Below are 17,342 nucleotides of genomic sequence, written 5' to 3' on the forward strand. Positions count from 1 at the left end.
ACCAATCAGTGTGTTTGATTTGCACGAGCATCCAAAGCGCATAAGAGCCGTCGTTTTGCATTGACCGTTGACAGCGTATTGATCCCTCGCCTCCTTTCAAGTCCCTGTTAATGACATCAGCACCCACATGCAGATTGGCTCTTCATCCTCATCATTCTACATTTCCTGCAATGGTGTCGGCTCCTCCTGCCATCTCTGCCTGTGTATACGTGTAATAGGCACACTACTATACAGCCCCTCTTTCCGCCTTTGGTGGCTGCAGACTGATTCAATATTCTGCTGGGTAATTTATGCAGAACTAATTCGCCACTGGAAGAGCGCGAGAAATGTGGAAGAAAGGGCGGGGATGCTACTGGGAGGATGAGGAAGAAGCAAATAATTATCCTCGGTGTCGCCGTGGCAACATTGTTGGAAGTCGATCGTCGCCCTGCTATCGAGGGATGTGATCCATTTCAATTTGCAGCGTGCCGCAGAGGGTCAGGGAATAAAAAAAAATACTGTGTGTGTGTGCACTTTACATTGAATTTAGAATTTCGCTTTTTTTTTTGAGTGGGCTGTTGTTGACCGGAATAGACGTCCAATCCATTTCTGACTGCCAGCGATGATTGCCAATTGATTGGACTTCTATTGCTGTCAATGAGTTAAAAAAAGCACAATTTCTTTGACTACCAGCCAAGGTTTTTTTTCTTCTTTTTTATTGTTGTCAGATTCCTGAGCACATTCGGCCTTGCACAAAATGAGCTCACTCCCTCCACGGGCATATTTGCATAGAAAAACCCCGCAATGTGGTGTGGACAGGGAGCAATTAGGATTCACGGCAGCGCCTTGTCTGCGGATGCTTGGCGGCGGCTGATTGATATGGGAGAGCGTGGCCTTCGTCTTCATGCCTTATCTCGCACCAGGTGGGGGGTGGCTTGGTGCTTGTAACTAGAGCTCACATTGCTACATTCTTGCTCATTTTTGGAATCATCACTTCATTGAGAACGGTTAACGTATCTGCTGACATTGACAATGATAGACGTCCAATCCATGTGGAGCAACTAAAATGCATGTTTGGGTGTGGATCATGCCAGGGAATTATAGTTCAATTCATTTTTGCTGTAGTACACAATACAAACAAATCATTACTATAAGGGTAGCAAGATTTATGTATTTTTTTTCTTTTTTGGCCATTGAGTAAAATTGACAAATTACTACAAATTGTCAACTGATTGATTATCAATTCAATACTATTCTTTTCCGTTAATCATCTTCAATATTTTGGTTGTTATTTGTAAACATAGACATAGATGAGGTAAAGAAACGGGTAAAATCGCGTGTAAAAATGATATAAGTACTTGATCTGAAAAAGAAAATAATCATCAACCTTAAATTTTATTAATAATAATAATAGAAATTAGCTTATCAGTTATTGAAATGAAATCAATTCATTTAAACATGAACAATATTTAATAACAAATAATGAATGAAAAATTAGAAAACACTGAAACTGATGATGATTATAATCCTTTACTGTTAGCGAGATGTCTAACTATTGACAACAGGGGGCGCTATTTGAACAGTGGCATCACGATGGATGAACTGAGAGGTGACACATATGCATCACCAATCCCATCATACCATGCCCACCCCCCCCCCCCCCCCCCCCGACCACCCGCCACCACCCACCCTGCTGTCCCCTTGAGGAACAAGGAGGGATTATGTCAAAGCAATTCAATTGTATGAGTGGAGGTAATGAACTCCTGCTTTTATTTATTAATTTGCTACTGCAAAGTATTTCTTTAACCTTTACATACAATTAATTTTCCATGCACTGTCAATTTGATTCCAACCCAAGACGATTCATATTAATACACATCTTTTTTCACATGACCTCATTTGAAATTCCAAAGAAAACACAACACATACCAGCTAATATATCACCTTTACTTATTCTTTTTTTTCTCATTATCTCTCTACACACAGCATAAAAAATATTCCCTTTCAAAATTCCTCTACTTTAGCAAAATAATAATTTATCCATCATTTTTTTATGCCCCTCACTGTTGACATTGAGTCAAACTACAGCGTATTTAACACTAATCAACTTTGGCATACAAATCCCCCTGCTAATTTAATTCTAACACGTAATGGTAAACACAATGAGTTGCAGTTTATCTCCTATGATTTATCTTAGTAGTGTATTAAATTTACAAGACATTCATTTTCATTTTAAAGGGGCTCACAGGCTCAGTTTAGTCAACCTGTTTATCGTCATAACAGCGCCTGGCCTCCAAGCCTCTGTATATTATTATTTAACCATGGGTGGCACTTTCTCCTCGCAGCGTTATCTGCAACATGAAGTCAGCCCCCCACACACACCTCTTCCCGACCCCCTAGCCCCATTAGCATATTTATCATCAGCTTCACAGACTTCAAAGTCAGCGTTTGCTTCTCGGAGAGACAGGAATGGGGCACATTTGTAGGGGTGGGGGGGTTCAGGAAGCAGGCGCAGATTGCAAAGGTGGTCCCTGGGGATCAAGTATCCGTTTAGGTAGGAGGTGGGAAGGGGGAGTGGGCTTCATTTATTTGCTCTGCTGATGATGTCTTCAGCAGAATCTTTCAATATTTGCAGGCTGCCAAGTTTGATATGGTTACTAAAGCTAATTTGGAGATGTTTGACAAAAAGACATATTGCCAAATGTTTATACTAAATTCAACTACTTGCTATTTTACTAAAAATTCTGCACTTAAATGTGAAAGTTCATAAACTCACGAGAATTCACGTGGAAATTCACGTATATCCAAATGGCAAGATTTGTTGTAAAAATTTGTACTTGAAATATTTAGGAAATTGTGGTTCACCCTTTTTTTTCAATTTGATTAAAAAACTCACAACTTTTCCGAAAAAAATCCTCATAAAATAGTAGCTAACTCCAAATATTTTTTTCCTGGTGACATGTTAAAAAAATCTAAATTTTGTGGTGTTTCTTTCCAAGGTGACATCGCCAGGCGCTTGAAATATTCAGGAAATCGTGTTTCATCCTTTTTTGTTTGGATTAAAAAAACCTCACAAATTTTACGAGAAAAAAAATCCTTATAAAACAGTAGCTAACTCAATTTTTTTTCTGGTGACATGTAAAAAAAAAAATCACAATTTTGTGGTGTTTCTTTCCAAGGTGACATGCATGGCCAGGCATTGAAATCACAATTTTTATTTACATTTTTGGAAACTATGAAAATGGCTTTTCAGATAAAGCAAATCCACGTGTAATATTGAATCTTACGAAAGTAGAATGCAAACTGTTTCAATGGTGATATTGCAGTCAATGCCAACAGGAAGTGTTGTTGTAGAACCAGCTCAAGGGGTGCTTTGTTTTGATCCCTTCTAATGTGCCCTGACACTTCCTGTGAACCACCCTGCGTGTCAAGTGCGTCCTTTTCTGCCTTCTTGCAACATGCGAGCACCATTTATTTCCCCCTCCCATCTTAAAAAAATACAAGCTCCTCTAATCACGCCATTTGAATCATTAACGTGCCTCCACCAATTAACATGGAGGAAGTGTCTCCCTACAAGCGTATAATGCCACTGTGCGTCATGTGAACCCGATGCTAATGAAGCTTGGGCCCCCGCAACATGCAGGAGGTTGAATATCAATTTAATCAGCCTCCCTGCCGGCGCTTTTTCGTCTTTCCCCAAGAAATGACAGGCAAAGTGCATTTAGCCGTGCTCACGCTGTCACTTCTTCTCATAGTTGCTGGCCTCACAAACAAATCGTGGCGATTGTGGCACCTGCCTGCTGGCTAGTCAAAGGCAATGCACATGAAACGGACGCATGAGTGCTGACCTGAATAAGAAAAAGGACAATAACAAGGACGCCGGAGTGAGAAACAGTGTATATTTAAAGCACAGAAATATTACCGCATTTTTCGGACTATAAGTCGCAAAGTAAAAAAATGATAGAAGTCACAGCGAAGTACAAGTTGTATTTTGGGGGTCAGTTTTTTAATGATCAGAAGAAATAAACATTATACGTTAAATTCTTAGTTAAATAGGCACCTGTTAATGTAAAAGTGTATATTTAAAGCACAGAAATATTACCGCATTTTTCGGACTATAAGTCGCAAAGTAAAAAATTGATAGAAGTCACAGCAAAGTACAAGTTCTATTTTGGGAGTCAGTTTTTTAATGTCCAGAAGAAAAAAACATTAGATGTTAAATTCTTAGTTAAATAGGCACCTGTTAATGTAACCTAGTAACAGTTTTTGGTATATAACTATAGTCTAAAAGACAATATAACAAGCTATTCGCGGTTAGAGTGAAAGAAATAAACGCCATATATATGTATATATATATATATATAAGTCGAAAAAAGTATGACTTATAGTCCGGAAAATAGGGTACTGTTATTAAAAATAGATTTGCTTTATTATTTAAATGTATTACACATTACTGTTATTAAGTATAATCTCCAAACAGTAGTAATAATAAAGCTTGTTTACTTCCCTTAATCATCAACGCTTTAACTAAAATCCTCTATCAGTTTCCAATGAATGGAAATGTCATTTTTCTATTCCTGCCTTAACCCCAAAAACACAAAAATTAGAAGATAAAATTCTCTATTATTGCACTTCATAAAAACATATTTTAGCAACACCATTAACATAATCCACCACCATTAATTATGATAGACTTACAATCCATTTTAACTGGGAATGATCATGTTTCAATGCCTTTACCGCAGTTATAACTCCAAACAAACAAACAAAAAAGGAATATCAGCCTAATTACAACCCGTAGCTCAAAATACTCAGTTGACAAGTCGACAAGACATATTTTTACACAGGTGTATTAAAGAAACACGCCCTTGGCGTAAATTTTAGGTGTAAAGAATACAAAACTTTCACATAAACACAGTAAAAAAAAGATGAGTGCATTTTGTATTTTTTACACCTCGAGGCTGCCATTACCTCTCTCGCACCAGTGTGGAAAAGTGTCTCCTTACATCTGCCATGCATAGTAAAAAAAAAAAATAATATTATACATAAAGGCATTGTCTCAAATGCAGGCGTATTTTTGATGCCCTGAAGGTGACAGCCGTGGATCTTTTGCAGGTGTTGGAAGGAACATCTGAGATGCCAGTGAGCATCTCAGAGCAGCCAAGACTATTATGGATGTCGGAGGGAGGGGCGGGGCATGTAAATAATCTAAAATTCACCACCCAGGTAGAAATTGTTGAACCTTTTTGGCTGTTAACTCCTTAGTGTTCAATGCAAGCTACAGTTTTTAATCGGCGAAATAAGTGAGCAGGTTCTTGGTTTCTAAGGCTACATCGAGTGGCGGATTTGTTAAAAAAGGTTTTCATTAAAATGCTTGAAATGTTTCATCAATAAAATTGTCACAAACTGGACATGGGCGTAGTTCTGTGCCAACTTGGACAATTTTAAAGCCTAAGTGAAGAAAAAATATAGAATTGTTTTGAATCTGTCACCTCACCAAAAAAGACAACCATGCCAAATAGTAAATCTTGCCAGGTATATAAAAGGAAACTTTATAATTGAATTACCCTCACCATGAGTCCTGCAAAAATGGCTGTTGCTTCAAATTTATCCGTACATGGTGGAGACATAGAAATATATATGTGGGTGGATTTTTCCACACAATAACGAAGCACTCTAAAGAAATCCTGAATTATTATTCATTATCCCTGCTGAGAACCTATTTTTTTTAAATGTTGACATTCAATACTACCTGTATTTAATCTAAATAATCTGTTCTTTAATCTCTCCTAAAGATTGCTGAGATTAATGGTTTAAACCTTAAATGATGTACCGTATTTTCACGACTATAAGGCGCACCCCATTATAAGGCGCACCCTCAATGAATGACACATTTTTTTTCCCATATATAAAGCACACTGGATTATAAGGCAGCCTGTCTATTTTGGAGAAAATTTAAGACTTTTAAGTGTGCTTTATAGTCGTGAAAATACGGTACATTATATTTTTACATCAAAAGATTGATATCAAACAAACATTTCAAAATATCATTTTTTTTTGTTCTCAACTACCTGCCATTGACGGCAATAGATGTTTAATCTATTTTGACCCTGTGGGTCAGGACAGAAAAGATTGACATCAGAGCCCTAGTCAAAATAGATTGGACATCCACAGCCGTCAATCTCGTCCAATAATCAATCACAGTTGACACTTTCATTGACCACCTCTAATATATACACTGTGTATACGTTTACAGTACTACAAGACGCGCCGAGCGGACTGCAGGTGTCAGCGTCCACTCCCAGCCTCTCTGATGTCCAAGCAAACCCTCTGATGTAAGTCAGATGTTCCTCATGTGCATGTGTGTGCATTGTCTTGCTCGATGTGGTCCGGGCTGGCAGCAAAAGGTGACATCTGGTGACTAATGTGCTCACATGTGAATACCGCTCCCTGCGTTCTGTGGGCAGCAGCTGCTCTGCAAATGCCTAAATGAGACGGGAGGAGCGAGGGAGGTGATGGAGGTAGGGAGGGACGGGGCGGGTGGGGGAGCTTTTGCCAGACTCAGCCTGAGCACGGGTGGGGGCAGGGGGTTCATTGGCTTGAAGGAGGAAGAGGAGGAGGAGGAGGAGTGACACGTATGTTCCCCACGCCAGCCGTCTGACTCTTAAGAGGACAGGCAGGGGGTGGAGGGTACGTCACGGTAAAATCAATGGCTAGCTGTCTGATTTCTGTCGAGGAGGTGGGACACGCCTCTCCCGACATCCAACCCCCCCTACAGGTTCCTTTTTTTTTCAGTTCCTCCAAGTTGGAGGCACATCATCATCTCTGTTTGGTCAGCAGTGTTCTGGATTTCAAATTATCGGTCAACGCTGCCAGTACTTAAAGTCATTTTTTTATTATCTTAAACTGCTACATGTATAAGTTAGGGCGAAATGGGAGTGTGCCTGAGTGGAAGTGATTTATCTGTTTTTTTTTTTAAATATGGTTGCCATTTCTGTGCAAGTGCATTCGTTCTGCAAACGGTAGGTTTTGAAATTGGTGGCGGTTTAACGTCAAACCCACACGAAGCATACAGTATATAAATAATGCAGTATTGGAATGTATACATGAGCATTTGCTTAGATTCTGTTGTCGCAAGACCACTTTCTGTCTGTTTTACTTGTTTCCCCCTGTGTGAGTTCACCTGTCGTTCCCCCACCCTCAGTTTGCTGCCTCTCGTGTGACCTAGGTGTTTCTGATTGTCTCATCAACGCATGTCTATCTATTTGAACCCCGTGTGTTTGTCAGCCCTTGTCGGATCGTCTGTGCTTGTTATCCTCATTTCCAGGTCCTGTGATCCTCTTTTTCCCACGTCCTCACAGTCAGATTTGATTTGGTTATTTGATTTTGAAGTCTTTGTTATTTTTTGAGAATCTTCCCACTTAAATTAAAGTTTTTTTAGTGCACACTACTCCCTCACCATCCCCTAATCTTGACACATATTGTCATTGAGCTTCCCATTCCACCAATCAGAACCATGAGTAGAAATTTAAATATTGAATAATAAAATTGGATCCTGTCAGCTGGATATATCATGAAAAAAATGGCATCCAAGGTTATAATTAAAAAGTAAGTTGTAAAAAAAACAGTTTAGTGCCCCTTAAGGCTAAAAAACATTGACTCAAGAGCTTTACTGCAACGGCTTGACATATCAGCGAATAATCATGTGCAGGAGAAAGACAGAAAGGTCATTTTGCTTCTGCTCCTACTTTTTACATCCCACAAGGGGGAACTTTATTTTCTAGTTATGACCTGGCCATGAATACAATAATGACAGTAACACATACAACCAACGACAGGGCACGGAATAACCTACAGCCCCTCATCAGCTTTCAACACCTCATTTTTTTAGATGCAAAAGGGAAAAAATGAGGGTGGATAAAAAAGTCTCAAACTGGAATTCAGCAGAAACAAAGGCAACAAGTGTTAATTGAATTTTTGTGTAGTTGTCGGTATCAGTGATTACCCAAGAATGAAAAATAGTCCCATAAAAAGGTATTATTGAGCATTTGTAAAGAAGAAAACAAGCACAGATACTTGGTTACTGACTTCAAGTAAGGGATCAAGTAAACGATTCTTAACGCAGTCGCTGCCTAATTCCCCACTTAAGTACAGAGCTACAGAAGGATTTATTTTCAAAATATGATGTACTAAAAGTCCACAAAACTCTACTCCAGGATGAATGTGAACTCATAGATCCAAGGCCCGGTAACTCGACTGTCTGTGAAAGAAACACGTGCTGGTAAAAGGACACTTGAGCCCCACTTAAAAGACATGACTGGGGGCTGCTTTCCATTAGGGGAGGTGGCGGGGCAGCTTTTACGTCGGATCAGGAAGAAGAAGAAGGAGAAGAAGTGCATATGCATTCGGCGAAGAATGTTAATGAAACACATTCCTTCTGGGTTTTCATGGAAACCAGCTTGGATTTGCGGATAAAAGAGGTGGAGAAAAATGGGGACCCCCGACTCCCCTTCTTTCAATTTTTCCCTCCTTTGGAAGGGAATGATTATACGCCAGGGAGAAGTGTGTAGGATGAAAACATATTGGCACATTCACATGTGGTTAAATCGTTTAGAAGAACTGCGCTGAAAAATACCTATGATGTCATTTTGATTAATCAACTGCAGAAAATATGATCCTCCAACATACACAATTGTTAGTTTTACATTTTTTTTCCATAACGCAAAAAATGAAAAAGAACCAGAGAACAAATTCAAGTAGTTTCCAGTTGATTCTACATTTCCAAATTATGATGACTTGTCTAATCAGCGACCCACGGAAAATAATTTGACAATTTTTAAGCAAGCACATTGGTATTTTAGATTGTTATTGTAACAGTGTGTTAAATATGAATAAAATTTGCCGTGTTTTGGGGTGGCTGAGTTGAGTAGAAAGTAATTCTGGAAAGAAATGTTTTTTGCTATCAGACCAGCAAAGTAAAAAATGACCTAGTCTTATATTTTATTTTAAAAATACAAATAAGAAAGAAAAAATATGCTTTGACTAGCAATAATGGGGAGTTTTTTTCTTCTTCACTGGCCCTAATCGTCTTTCCTAAGGAAGAAAACTGATTTTTGGGCACTTTATTTTTATTGCAGTCACAAATCTGAGCTACTTACGGTTGCCAGATTGATGAAAATATGTCTAATTGATAGTGGTGGTGAACAACATCAATATTTACCCACATTTGGTCCAGTCGTTTAACTATTCACAACACAATAAATGAAAATCTCATAACAAAAACAAGAGTAACAAGTGCGAACTTGTGTAGACAGCTAAGATAATGTGTGAGCATGTAAAGTACAACTGGCGTTGCCAACCGCGCTTAATTAGGGAAAATTAATTATTCAGAGTTTGCATTAGCGGGAATCTTTTTGTTCAGTATGTAGTATTAGTCATGCAATTCCACTTGAGCCTCCGAGCGACGTTTTATCACACGCACACATGGGTTTCTACATAAAAATGGCTTGAATGTTGGAAAATGTCTCCAAAAACACCATTCTTAAACAAAAAACATTTATGAAATATTGCCTCATTTGCTGCTATTGATGATGATAGAGCATTTTGGCAGTCAAAATGGATTGGACGCCTACCATCGTCAATTCGCAATGAATTAAATGCAAATGTATTGAACTTAAAAGTTAAATACAACTGAACAGTACTTGGTCATTCTTTCAGCTACTTCCAGGGCAGGGATGTCAAACTCATTTTTTTGTCGCGGGCCACGTGGTAGTTTCAATTACATCTGGAGGGCCGTTATGTCTTCCAACTAGGCTGCCAAAATTAATCGATTAATAAATTGACAGCTTTATCGATCGTGCTAATCGATAGATCATTTTTTGACATTCAAATTAGTACAAATTGTTTGCAATTATTGATTTAAAATGAGGAAACACAGGAAATAATCTACAATCTTCATTTGAATTTCATCATGAAACAGAAAGTTGGCACTCATCATTTACTTTCTCGGGCCAAATTTGGCCCGCGGGCTGCCACTTTGACACCTGTGTTCTAGGATCAGCCCAAATAAACAATTAAATCAGTTCATGGCCAAAACAGGAGTGGACTTTAGAGCCTTCATTGTAAATGAGTTTCATAATAGAGAGATGCTGTCTTGAAAGATGATTAGCGTCCATTGAAAAGGTTGCTCTCGACACTTTTCACCACGGAGACAAATTGCCGATTGAAAACTCAACGCGACGAAGCTGTGACGAGAAAAGACTGCTTTTGGTTTCTGACAGCTGGGACCCATTTTGGCATGAAACCAGATCCTCTCCAGGGTCCACTGTGAGGCCTCTTAGCACCGCCGACTTATCAAAACACAGTATGGACTCCAGCGACCGACCCTTCGCCGGTGCGAAACTTTGTCGCCACTAACAAAAACAAAAGCGGGTGTAAATGTAGATAATACCGTGCTCAACTCCGCTTCTGATTTGCTTGCAATGTCGAGACCCCATCGTTCAAAGCTTTTGAGTATCCTCGACAGCGCGTGACCCGCGTTCGGCCCCTGCGGTCATGAAATATTCAACGTCTCTCAAAGTGGAGAGAGTTGTTCATTTTCCCTATAATCAAGACAATCTTTTTTTCCTTACTGTAGCCACAACGTTGCCCTGCTTCTAGTGCTTTAAGTGACATCTCACTTAATTAATCATAATCAGGAGCCGGTGCCTGCTTTGGAGTCAGAGCTGCGAGCCAGAAGGGTACATTTGACTGGAGAAACATTTAGTACATTGAGTAACTGTCTATTAGATTTCCCATTGGGGCTTTGTCCCAAACCTTACATAGAGTATATATACAAAGTACCAGTGGTGTGCCGTCAGGGCCTTCAAGACAATCTCTGCTGGCCTAAGAAATATCTGAATCATATCTTATTTTTTGTCCATCAATACTTATTAAATAATTCCAAATTGTATGTTAGCTTCCTTTCATTGCTTTCCCCCCTGGTTGCACTGCTTCCAGATGTGTGTTTTCATATTGAAGCATTTAACCAATCACATTTCAGCCATTATTTGTTGTTAGGGTCAGAAATCCGCCTCAAGGCCTTCACAATCAGTTCTGCAGGCTCTGCTGCATTAAACAAGCGTCGATAAGACTGTTGCTTTAACCAATCAGATTTCAAGTTGGCAACACCACAATGCCTTGTCGCAGGCGTAGGGATACGTCATTGCCTTCTCGCAGGTGTAGGGATACGTCATCGCTTTCACCAACTATGATTGGCTAGTGATTAGCCAGAGCTACCAAACTGTATCTGGAGCTAGCTGCACAAGCAAATATATTGTTGTGTTAATTTAAAGCCATTTTCAAGACGGACTATGCCAGAAATACGACAGGACAGGCTCGACTTTCAGCATTAGCTTCGATGGCGATAGAAAAGAAGGAAGAAAGAAAGGAGGATGGATATTGAGTACAGTTAAAAATGATTTTTGGTGAGTAAAATATGGCTATATTCCGAAATAATATTTCAATGTGTCGCAGCTGTAGCTGCAGTTGAGGTTTTATAGCCATAAAATAGTTTTTGCGGGTTGGATTGATTCGTTGAAGGCGATACGAGAAAATGCACGGACCGCCACTGCAAAGTACGTAGTACATTTTACAGGGTTCCCTGTAGGTGTTCAATTTCTTCAAATTTTATATTCTGCTGCTGAACAACTAACTACCTGTACATTACATTTTAGGTGGTCTTCAAAAGTTGCAAATTACACTTGTTGAAGCCTATAGGAACACTGAGAGAAGAGCTGGGAGTAAAACAGTAATTAACTCATTGAAGTGGGAGGGCGACATCAAATATAATGGACGTCTACTCGTAATGAACTCATTTAAATTCACAGCAGACGGATGAAAAGAGCCGCATGATTGGATGTCCATCAGCGTCAATGGCAGGCAAGTTAATAATCAGTAATTACACAAAATGTAGACATTAAAAAAATGTAGGTATTTTAATTGCAGTTGGAATTGCAAACGACACAAATGTTGTCAGTACACAATTTACCAGAAGGTTTCCTGCTCGGTGGCAGTGGGATGGGTTGTCTGTTTCTATGCGTGCCCAATGACTGACTAGCGACCAGTCCTGGGTGTTGATCCAGCACCCCGCTAGCAGTGTTGAGAATTGTAATGAATATTTTACCAGAAAGATGTTCAGAGTTTCCCCTCAGTTTAAATGCAATGTTTAGCTCTGTTCTAAATTTCCCTGGAATATTGACCTCTCATTTTGTATTAAAATGCAATTAAATGCATTACCAGCATCGACAATATTGATATATTTATATTTATTTAATTGTCACCCAGGCAAATCCTCAGTAATAGCTATTTCCCCCTAAATGTTTCCCTTTTTTATGATCATTGTGCATGTTTTTGTTCCCATAACTTTATCCTAACTTATGCACCCCATGTCTATTTATACACATTTGCTGCCAAGAGGTCCCCGAATGTCAGGCCATTCTCCCCGCCATTTATCTCCCGCATTAAAGGCATGTGTCGGGTTCAAAAAGGGGTCAGGGGCGACAACATGTCAAACAATACTATGCATACAGTATATATATATATATATATAGGAGCGAATCATAGAAGTGAAAAACATTGAAGAGGTTGGGGGCTAAAATAAAGGAGCCGTGCTATGTAATGTGTCACTTCAATGTGCCCGTGTAAGGACACGGTACCCGGAGGTTGCCCTTGAGGTGGTGTCACGTGTCCCGTGCAGGACTTTCTACCATTAACGCCACCGTAGCTTTAATTAACCGGACATTCTTTCCATTTATTCTGAGTTGATTTGTCACGTTCATCAGTCAGGCTTTTTCAATTGAAAGTATGTGTTAGGCTTTTTGTTTCAGTGGAATTGTGGAAAATTGGCTTAAAGGAATGAAACTCGCAAGTGGATCCATACTAGATGGTGCGACGGTAAAAGTGGTTTGCACTAAGACAATAGGGCCGCCGCAACCTTTTCAAGCTCCTCGGCCCTCGCTAACTCCTCGGCCGCTGACAGAAAATCGTTACGCCGCTAAAGGGGACGAGTGGCGTCAGATAATAGATATATGAAATCCATCGGACTTTTTCGCCCGCTCCGTCCTTTGTCAGAAACAGATCAATAGGCCGGGCCTCTCCTTGAAAAGTCGACTCTGCGGAAAAGGCAATCGCTATGGCAACATGCTCAAGGAGCTGAGGGGAACATAAACATTCTAGGTGAGAAGATAGGCCAATTGATGCCTGGCTCATATTGATGCCACTTGGGATTTTAATAAATAGGCAGGCACTAAAAACAACCACGTGGACGATTTGAATGTTTTTGGTTTGTGTTGTCTTTGTAATTGCCCATTCATTCATTTATTATTGTATCTAATGATACCATACCTGTCAACTTATAAATTTTTTCCCATATTTTATACATTTTTTGATCATTTCAAATTGTGTACGCCGTATAACAACTTTTGTACAGGATATTTTTGTAAAACCGATCTCGTTTTACCCATTTCGTCTCTAACCCAGATCGTCTCGGTCACTGGTAGCAGACGAAAACGCCACTGCCGACTGCTAATAGTATTGTCATATTGTAAGCATGATATGCGCACGCACATTCCCCTTTCACCCGTCCGCCTTTTCAATATATATATATAGCGCGCCAGAAAGCCGTCCACTTTGGAGCAAATTTTAGACTTTTACGTGCGCACTATGTGAGTAAATATGTGCCGCATTGCTTTTGTACGTTTTTTTTTAAATCCTGCGGTGCCATTTTTGACGAAAAAGAACCAACAAATTATGAAATAAACTATTACAAAAAAATCTTATTTAAGAAGTGCCTATTGATAGAGATCGTTTTGTACAGGGTGTGTCATTCATAGCATCGCTGGTTGACAAATATGGAACATGCAAGTAGATGTAAACGTCTGTTTTGTTGTTAATAAGGGGAATTCCAATCATTAATAAGGGCACCAATTGGCCGAGTTCGACAGGTATGTGATACATTACACACTATTCTAAAGTCAATGATTAATATTCAAATGACTGTGATAATATTAGTAATAATACAAATCTTTTTGTCAGGTTCTTGCGCAAAAGTTGAACTATTCATGCATGCAACTTCCCACCTTCAAACTTCCTCTATTGAGGTCTAAATGTAAAGTTGCACTTCCCCTAAAGTCGTGCTTTGGTTTTTGAGTCTGAGCAACGATGACAAGATGGAAGGCGTCCACATTCATGAATATGACCAGAATATTACTCTTTGAACTGAGAGGGGTAGCAACGAATGATCATGTTTTTTGTGGAATTGATGGCAAAACCCAAAGCTAACGAGCACGTCGGCTGGCTTTTCATGTCTGAAAGCAGCCAGTCAGGAATGATCCAAGCAGCCAGTCCTATCTAAAAAGACTTATTCCATGTCAATTCCGGTTCACATTACACGTTTCAGGAAAAGCGGCCTTAGATATTGTTTTGTCCGTCCTAAATGGACAGGAATTTTTCAGATGTTTTACCAAGCTTTAAAATGTTGAATATTTACATTCCAGACGCCTTTCACAGTCGGTGTCCCACCCGCCGTTGATTTTCAGGAAGATCGCCACGGCGTGAATAAATGAGTTTTTCTTTCTTTTTGCGCATTACCTGACAGGAGGTTAACAAGCTATTTCTATCCCCATTACTGCGCAGAGTGGAACGAAAGTCAATTACGGTCAAAGCGTAAGTGTGTTTGTCAGCTTGGTGATTTACTCTTGTTGGAAATGTGAACTTTTTATTACCAGTGTAGTGTTATTACATTTAATGAGCCAGGCGGCGTGAAAGAAAAAAAATAAGAATCACGTGCTCCTCTGCTTTTCCGTGACATTTTAGTGAAGACGATCTTAGAGGATGGATTTCTCTCTCCTCTAAATGAGGAAATGTCACATCGTAATCCTTACATTGTGTTTTTTTTATTTTTAAATTTGACCTGTTTTGAAATTTGACAGCAATAAAATACAACCTCCATTTCCAGACCATTTCCCATAATGATCTGGCTTTAAATAACCTCAGCTGAGTGCTTCTTCCCATGACACGCTCTCACATAATCGGCTTGTGAGCTAAGACATAACGCAACAATGAGTCGTTCTGATTTATGACTTTCTGTGGAGGTGCGGCACAATTTATGACGAAGGTGACAACACAGGACAGTTTTGACAACAGCAAACAGGGTTTCTCTTGTTGACTGCAAACGCTCTCTTCAAGCATATATAGTCGGTTTTCGCTCTTGACCTCTTGAGATAAAATTCCACTGTATTGATGCACTCCAAATGATCTAAATAATTCAAATTTAGATCATAATTTCTCACTGCAGCATGGCTTTGGTAGTCCTTGAAAAGCAAAGTGTCGAGAGTGGCTCCATTGGAGGATAGTTTACAACAAGCACACGCGCAGGCTGAAATCAATGCTTCCTGTCACCTTTTAGCAGGACAAATGGCATCTATTGTCCCAAGTCTTTCCCTCCCCCTAACTTTAGACAGCTGGGGTAGACACACGGGACCAGGAAGGAGGGCGGGGCGGGGGGCAACGACACAAGTCTAGTCACCCACCACCACCTCCCTTTATTCTACTCCTATCCCTAATTTAAAGTCAATGACAGCAACATAGGCTGGTTTGTAACTTTTGATTGGTTCTAAAGGGGCCACTGTGGGTCAATGTGAGTGGGTGGGTGGGGAGGGGTACAAGGTGGCGCTATATGTGTGTGTAGTGGTGGTAAGAAATAACATAAAAGGTGTTGAACGATTTATATTTGTTCCAATTTAATGTGGTGGAAGTCGAAACCCACTCAGAGTGTGACGTCACAATTAAATACATAATCTATTATGTATAAAAATCCTGATGGCATATATTCTTAATTGTCATAGATGTAAATCTGTATTATCCAGACTCTATGTCAGACATGTCCAAAGTCCGGCCCCCGGGCCAATTGCGGCCCGTGGACAAATTTTTACCGGCCCGCGGCCTCTATCATGATTTTTTTTTTTTTTTTTTTTTTTTTTTTTTTTTTTTTTTTTTATCATGAAATCAATAATATGCGGCCCGCCAGCACTGTTGACCACAGTATAAAATACATGTGTACAAAAAGCTATTTTTCATATTTTTCATTTCACCAGAAGATGGCAGTAGCCCTGTGGCCGCACTCTGGCCGCCGTGACCCTTGACCTTGCGTGATCGTTTCAGCCCAGCCCATTTCTAACATGGCGTCTGTAAACAAAAAAAGGAAAGTTGACCGCGAGGGCCGCCACTTCCAGGACAAGTGGAAATTTGAGTATTTTTTCACTGAAATACGAAACAACTGTGTCTGCCTAATTTGCCAAGTGACTGGCTGTTTTCAAGGAATTCAACATCAAGAGGCACTACCAGACGAAACATGCTAGCTACGACAAGCTAACTGGGAACAAACGCGGTGAAAAAGTGAAGCAACTGGAAGCTGTTTTAACGGCACAGCAAAGCTTTTTCACAAGAGTCCGTGAGTCAAATGAAAATGCCACAAAGGCAAGCTACGAAGTGGCAACGCTGATTGCAAAGCACTGCAAACCTTTCACTGAGGGTGAATTTATTAAAGACTGTGTAATGAAAATGGTTGAGAAAATTTGTCCCGCGAAGAAGCAAGAGTTTGCCAATATTTGCCTGGCTCGTAATACTGTGGTACGGAGAATTGAAGACGTTTCATTAGATATTAAGAGACAGTTAGAGGCAAAAGGAACTGAGTTTGACTTTTTCTCGTTAGCGTGCGATGAAAGCACGGATGCGTCCGACACCGCTCAGTTACTGATCTTTTTAAGAGGAGTGGACAATGACATGAACGTGAGTGAAGAGCTTCTGGACCTCCAGAGTCTGAAGGGCCAAACAAGAGCAACGGATTTATTTGTTTCTGTTTGTTCCACCGTAAAAAAACCATAACGGTCAAATTTCCATGGTTAGTTACTACTACTACATTCAAAGAATGTCAGGCTAAATAGTCGGCCCCCACACATTTTCACCTTACCAAATCTGGCCCTCTTTGCAAAAAGTTTGGACACCCCTGCTCTATGTGGTTTAACCAGTGAGATGTAGCAAAAATACGGAACAGTTTTTTTTAAATAATATTTTATTTTGCATTTTTTACCTAACAGTTATACAATGTACAACATTTTAAATTGCCATTTGCCTAATTAAAACAATGTTAGAATTTTTAAAAATTGTGATTTATTGGTTGGAACTGATTTATGGCATTTCAATTGATTTCAAAGAGGGAAATTATTTGAGATATCTATTGGAGATCCGCATTTAGTAATCTCAGATGTTAAAAGCATTAAAAAAATCATTCTTAAAAACAGTTTAACAATAGTTGGACCCATCAA

The sequence above is a fragment of the Stigmatopora argus genome, chromosome 18 (genome assembly GCF_051989625.1).
Source record: "Stigmatopora argus isolate UIUO_Sarg chromosome 18, RoL_Sarg_1.0, whole genome shotgun sequence".
Taxonomy (NCBI): domain Eukaryota; kingdom Metazoa; phylum Chordata; class Actinopteri; order Syngnathiformes; family Syngnathidae; genus Stigmatopora; species Stigmatopora argus.